The following is a 7,500-nucleotide window of genomic DNA, read 5'->3' as shown; positions in this document are numbered from 1 at the left end:
CTGTCTATCTATCTATCAATCAATCTATCTATCTATCTATCTATCTATCTATCTCTACAAAATATTTTGTATTTTCCTTATTCCCCAGCAAGGTTTCATAGTAAACCGCCTGCTCCTCCACAACACACAGCACCTCTCATCTTAAATACACACATTAATTATTTGTCACATACGCGCGCGCGAATATATATATACATTTTATATATATATATATATATATATATATATATATATATATATCTTTCCTTTCCCGAGCGTCTAATAACACTATCCGTACCACGTCCTCACGTTGTTTTTTGTTATTGTTTTTTGTCTTTTTTTAAAACTTATATATATATATATATATATATATATATATATATATATATATATATATATATATATTATAAGAAACACTGATTTTAAATTTACAGGATTGACTTGCAGGTGGGCGTGACTTTTTGTAGTTCAGCCCTCCAGCCCTCTCAGATATTAAGATGAGACCATCAGCTATATATAGACATCTAACCGGAAGATGTTACCCACTTCAGTGCCCACACTAGAACAATAGATATCTGGGTGAGTCACATATACGTACATTTCTGCACTACGTCCGTTATGCATATCAGTGAGACATATTTTGTGCACGTCTATATTGCTTTATGAAGTGGGGTCGTGAAAGTTGAGTAACGCACTGCTGAGAATCCAAACAGATTTGAAATAAGTTTTTGTTTTGTGATAACCCAACATTGTTGAGTATTTTGGTGTTAATTGTATCCCCACGTGTACACACGATACCTTCACACAGACATACACACAAGTGCACATACAACCACATCTATGTATGTATGTATGTTTACATGTATGCATGTGTGTACTAATATGTGTGTGTGTGTCTCCGTGTGTATATAGCTGCATATATATATATATATATATATATATATATATATATATATATATATACATACATACATACATACATACATACATACATAGGCGCAAGGTGGCTGTATGGTAAGCAGTTTTCTTCCCAACCACTTGGTTCCGCATTCAGTGCCACGCAATGTGTGTGTGTGTGTGTGTGTGTGTGTGTGTGTGTGTGTGTGTGTGTGTGTGTGTGTGTGTGTGTGTGTTATGTAAGATGTACATTAGAGGTATTAAAACCATCTAAGGGACTGATGTATCTAGAGGCACTTCTGGTATTACCTCGGTATGTATGGTCCTTATTATAAGGTATACGGTAGTAGGTTATTCAAAAGATAAAACCGTAGTTTAATGTATATAAAGACGATAAGAAAATGGAGAAATAAGTAACGATGAGAAGTGGATCTTTGGTGGACCGTGTGGTCGGTCCAATTTGCTTTTTCAGAGACGGTAGCCTGAAGTAGTTTTATCTCATCTACTCTTTCTGACAGGACTGCCGCCATCAACCACATAGGGTCGACTTGAGGTGGGACCTTTGATATTCGTATTTTGGCTGTCCTCATACCCATGTATATTGGTATTAGAATTATGTCTTCTGTTTCCAATGATTTCACCAAGTGCAATTTTGCCGTTTCAATATTTTTTAGGTGTACCTCGATGGTACCGAACTTTTTTCCTCTGGCCAGATATGTGATATCCTGCCAGACGGGTTTTAAACATTTCTTTATCTTCTCCTCGCTTACTCGCTTGATTTTTCTTTCTTTTTGGCAGTATGTCTTGAATATAATAGTTTTTTTCTTCTCTGACAATAAAAACTCCTCTGGGGGTTGAACCTTGACAACGCCGTCTTGAACTGTAATCATGTCCTTGTATATTAACAAATCACTTTTATTCGTCGACAGTAGGCGAGTTCTATCTCCAGCTGCAGACGTAAAACTTCTTTTCTGTTTGCCTTCCTCCGTTTGAAGGCTTTTCACCTCGATGTTCCTCCTTGCAACGGGAGTCCTTGACAATAATGGGGATTCATTTTCAGACGAATCTGAAACATCTTTCAATAACATTTTTTTCAACTTTTTTAGCATCTAAATCTGTCGAATCCTCGTCAGACGACGACAAACTTTTTGGCATCTTGCCAGCAATTAATGTTTCCCCCTACAGGGGAAAACATACAATAGTTTTTCGAATAAAAACTATTATACAAATTTAACACAGGTACAGCAAATACAAGCAACAACACGGAAACAGTCCACAGAAACTACACTTACTATACAGACGCACTTCGGCAATAATACTTCCAACTAACAGAGACAAAATACCGCTAAGCATTTCGCCCGGCGTGCTAGCGATTCTGTCAGCTCGCCGCCTTTCGGAAACAAAATATTGCAACTAGTGCCGTTCCATGTTTGTATACAAAATAAAGATGTTATATCCACCGGTATTTTAATCAAAGGCTGTTTCAAGTGCATATATTAATTTAATTCCAGCCTGGTTAGCTTTAGCACAATTCCTCAAATGTTATGTTTACCAATTTTGATATCGGAAAAGGAAAAACATTTTTGTCTTAGCTCAGAACGTCTGGTGTATTCGTCGCTGGGGAGATCAAATGACGTCGAAACACCGTGTCTGGCGATCCACCAGCGTTCTCAGTGAAGCCATGTCTTTTTGAAATATTTTTCTGAGACAAAATATCAAATATTACACCTAATGCCGTTCTCTCTTTATAAGTTTTATATACACCAATATCTTAATCTATAATTCTTTCAAGTGCTTATATTTATTTAAATCCAATATGGCTTGCTTTAACACAAATCAGTAAATGTTTTGTTTACCGGCTGCCATATCGGAACGAATATTTTTTTCAGCTTAGTTTCGAGTATCCAGAGTATTCATCACAGACGAGACCGAATCAAATCGGAAAAATGCCTCTGACGATCCACCGATGTATTGAGCGAAATCCTGTGTTCTTTCGCACAAAAGTATCTCTGAAAAGTTTCTGTGGTATAAAAACATCACAGCTCGCGTCTATCCACGTTTCTATACATATTATGAATATTGTACACTCTGGCATTTTAATCTAAAGCTGTTTCAAGATATTATATTCATTCAAATGCAAATCTAAAAAATTTATTTTTAGAACTATCCACCAAAGATGTATCGCTGTTTCAGTTCTGTATTCAGGAAGTAGGAGCATGACGGGGAGGAACCATAATTGTAATCGATCGATAATCTTAATCATTATTACCATAATAATATGAAACGTAATTATATTAAATCTAATCATACACAATCAAAATTAATCAAGTTATAATCACAGTAGTAGTAGTAGTAGTAGTAGTAGTAGTAGTAGTAGTAGTAGTAGTAACTGCTGTCATTTCCATTACCACTACTGCTAGTACTACTACAAATAATAATGGTTTCGTATTTTAGCACAAGGCCAGCAGCTTCAGGGGAGGGACTATGTCAACTACATCGACCCCAGTGATCAACCGCTACTTATCTTATCAACTCCAAAAGGATAAAAGAGAAAACTGACCTCAGCGGAATTTGATCTCAGAAGATTAAGACGGACGAAATGCCGCTAAGCATTTTGCCCGGCGTGCTAACGATTCTGGCAGCTTGCCGCCTTACCAGTACTAGTAGCAGCAGCAGCAGCAGCAGCAGCAGCAGTGGTAGTAGTAGTAGTAGTAGTTGCTGTTGTTGTTGTTGTTGTTGTTGTTGTTGTTGTTGTTGTTGTTGTTGTTGTTGTTGTTGTTGCTGCTGCTGCTGCTGCTGTTGTTGTCGTTATTATTATTATTATTATTATTATTATTATTATTATTCGGGTGACGAGTTGGCAGAATCGTTAGCGCGCCGGACAAAGTACATAGTCGCATTTCTTCCGGCTTTCAAATTCTGATTTCAAATTCCGATTTCAAATTCCGAGTTGACTTTGCCTTTGATCCTTACGGGGTCGATAAATGAAGTGCCAGTAGAACACTGTGGTCGATGTAATCGATAAGCCCCACCTCCGCAGAATTTTCAGGCCTTGTGCTGAGATTAGAAACAATTATTATTATTAATATAGAAATCATTATAGTAGCAGCAGTGATATTGGTAATAACTTTAATAATTATGAAAATAATAATAATAATAATAATAATAATAATAATAATAATAATAATAATAACAACAACAACAACAATAGCAATAATAATAATAATAATAATAATAATAATAATAATAATAATAATAATAATAATAATATTACCTAATTCGAGATAATAATAGCATTAATGTTGAATGTAAAAATGATAATCGTAATATAGAAATATTACTGATGGTAAAAATGATTGATGATAAAAATTATCGACGATTAATGATAAATGTTAGGATAAGATGATTACACGATGTCTAAATGGTGTAAGAACAATTAATTTCGATATTCAAAATTTTGTATGATGAGTAAAGAAAGCTACAAGTGTTCATGGTAAGAATTACGTTCTCAAATCTGTTTAAATTTTGAAGGGAAACGCTCAGTTGATATGTGTGTGGCAGCCGGTGAAAGCTTTATAGTGTTTACAGAAGGTAGTCATACAGTGTCATATATATAATGTTTGTCATTTTGAGGTGAAACCATTGGTTGGCAAATGCGAGAGTCTATATGAAGATTGTGACATTCCAATTCCCAATCACTAACATTTGTTTCCCCTGGACTAGCCTCGGGGTACCAGGACAAGTCTCCTAGAACAAGTTGCAGGATTATTGTTGGATATACCGGCATTGGGTAGAGACTGCAGTATATTTTTTCAAACAGAACCCTCTACTTAAAATCCGAAAACGTCCCCTGTTAACTCGTGTGACAGACGATGCAGTGGGGTTATTCTTTCGTGTTGAAGGTGTTGGGTGTCTCAGTCGCGCCAGGCACCAGACAGATACTTGTATTGGATTTACGGAACATTTCCTTTAACAGCTATTTTAAGCCTTACACTTTCATAAAAGCTGTGCACGTACTTTTTGATCCTGTCAAGTGTACAGATATTACTAGTAATAATGATTACTAGCCCATCGTCTCTGTACAGGCAACCTCTATATAAATGTTTTAAGAATTTTGAACAGTAAATATACATCTCAATAATCACTTTATTAATGTTTTGATATTTCAAAGATTGTCGAGATGTATATTTTCGTTTCGCAATTTATATTTGTGTTTTTCTAAGTAATACAAATGTTGCTTTTTCGATGTTTTTCGATCGATATATTTTCGGCTCGTTTAAATATTTCATACAAAAACAGTGATAACAAGTGTTCAAGTCGTATCGTTTGTGATAACGATCTCTGATAAGGTCGAAACGGGAGACTTTCGTCAAGGAATGAATATTCAAATAGATATGTGTACGTGTGTGTAAGTATTATTATGTACATACTTACGTATGTATACGTATATTTTATATGTAATAGCAAACTATAATCTATGTATAAAACATGTGTGTATAATCTATGTATAAAACATGTATGTAGAAAACATATATATATTGGGTTGGCCAAAATGTTTGGTTTTTAAGCAAAAATAAGATATGTTTTAAGGTCAAAGCGATTTATTCAACCAATGATATAATTACAGTTTCGTTTCAGTATCTTCTGCCAACTTGTGGGTAGATCCATTATTCCCAGCTCTGAGAATTCCCTGTCTACTCTTCAAAGTGAATGTTCACATTTTCTTCAAAGTTGAACGCCTGTCCATTCAATGAACTTTGAAGAGACCGAAACGGGTAGACACCTGAAGGCACAAAACCAGGCGAATACGATGAGGCAGCAGTACCTCCCAGCCACGCCTCATTAAATTCTGACACTTCTGCAATCTTAGTGAGAGTCAATCCCCTTTCAATTAGCATGTACTGGACACGTCAGGTGAATCGCTGCCTTTAATTGGTCCAGCTGATCACAACACATCTGAATTGATGATTCTGTGCGTGGAAAGAAACTTGTAAAAGATAATCTCCTTCTGCTTCCACCAAACTGAAAGCATAAACTTCTTCGGGTGAAGTCCTGTTCTGAAGGTTGTTTGTGGTCGTTCGCGGCTCTTCTCCTATGATAGTTTGTGCTTCAAATTGTTATGGACGATCAATATTTCGTTCCCTGTCACTAATATCTTTTTTAAAAAAACGATTGTTTCTACACGTTTCTACACGTTTCTGCTCATATAAATTTAAATGATAAAACTTCTGGAAAGTTTTACAAATTTTTACAGTTCCAGTGATGGATTGGATCTGTAGTCTTCAAATTAGCTTTCTCCTTTCTGGTTTTGAGAAGCCTAATTTCTCAAAATTGGTATTTAGGCAGTGTGTTACATATCCCAGGGTTCCAATAATTACTGATATAAACCTGAACTTGTAATCTGGATAGAGTAACTGTAGATTTCTCAATAGTTCAGCGTATATATTTTCTTTTTTACTGATCTTCAGCTTTATGTTAACATCAGCTGGGCAGCTAATTTCCACAACTATACACAGTTTCTGTATGTATGTATCATACTTCTGCTTATCCATAGTCAAACGAATAATTATTGTTAGACTCGGTGTGCATATAATGCACGGTATTTCTGAGCATTGGCAGTGAGATGGCAGGAATTCAATGCTGTCCTCGTCTCCAGACTCCTATCTGAACCAGACGAAAATACAGAGCGCCATACTGATTTATAAATCAGTAAGAAAGCAACGGGTGAGATGTGGTCGTGTTCTTTTGTTACAGCTGTTTCCGCTTTAAGAAATAGAGGAATGGGAGTTGAGTGAAAGTGTCACATCATATTGTTTCATCAGAGCCTTCAAAAAAGATAATAATAATACTTCATAATAAGGTTCTGATGAGGCGATAAGATTCCACACTGCCATTCGTCTTTGAATAACCAGTTCCTTTGCTATATGCAAATGAATATGATTGCAAAATTCCGCTTAGGATATTCTTTACACACACACACACACACACACACACATGCACATGCATACGTGTATACATATATATAAGCATGCATATATATATGCATATATATATATATATGTATATATATTAATACATGCATACATATATACACATTCACACATACACATATACATATAATGCAATAGACTCATATATAATAGATGTACAAAAATGTTTAATAACTACGTAAAATTTAATATATATACTTATATATATATGTGTGTGTGTGTGTGTGTGTGTGTGTGTGTGTGGGTGTGTGTGTTTACAAATATTTAAAAATCTATATATATACGTGTCAAACTATCTAATACATCTGCTTGTTGCTCCCCCACCCATCTTCGTCTTTTGTTTTCTCTAAATTTGAACTATATATATACATACATACATATATATATATATATATATATATATATATATATATATATATATATATATATATATATATATATATATATATACATATATATACATATATATATACTCATATATGTATGTTTATATGTATGTGTATATATATGTGTGTGTATATATATATATATATATATATATATATATATATATATATATATATATATATATATATATATATACACATATACATATATGCTTGGGTATGTGTATGTGCGTATGTATGTATATATA

The sequence above is a fragment of the Octopus bimaculoides genome, chromosome 16, assembly GCF_046866305.1.
Source record: "Octopus bimaculoides isolate indiv1 chromosome 16, ASM4686630v1, whole genome shotgun sequence".
Lineage (NCBI taxonomy): Eukaryota > Metazoa > Mollusca > Cephalopoda > Octopoda > Octopodidae > Octopus > Octopus bimaculoides.
The sequence above is the reverse complement of the archived record's forward strand: the minus strand, read 5'-3'. Positions refer to the sequence as shown.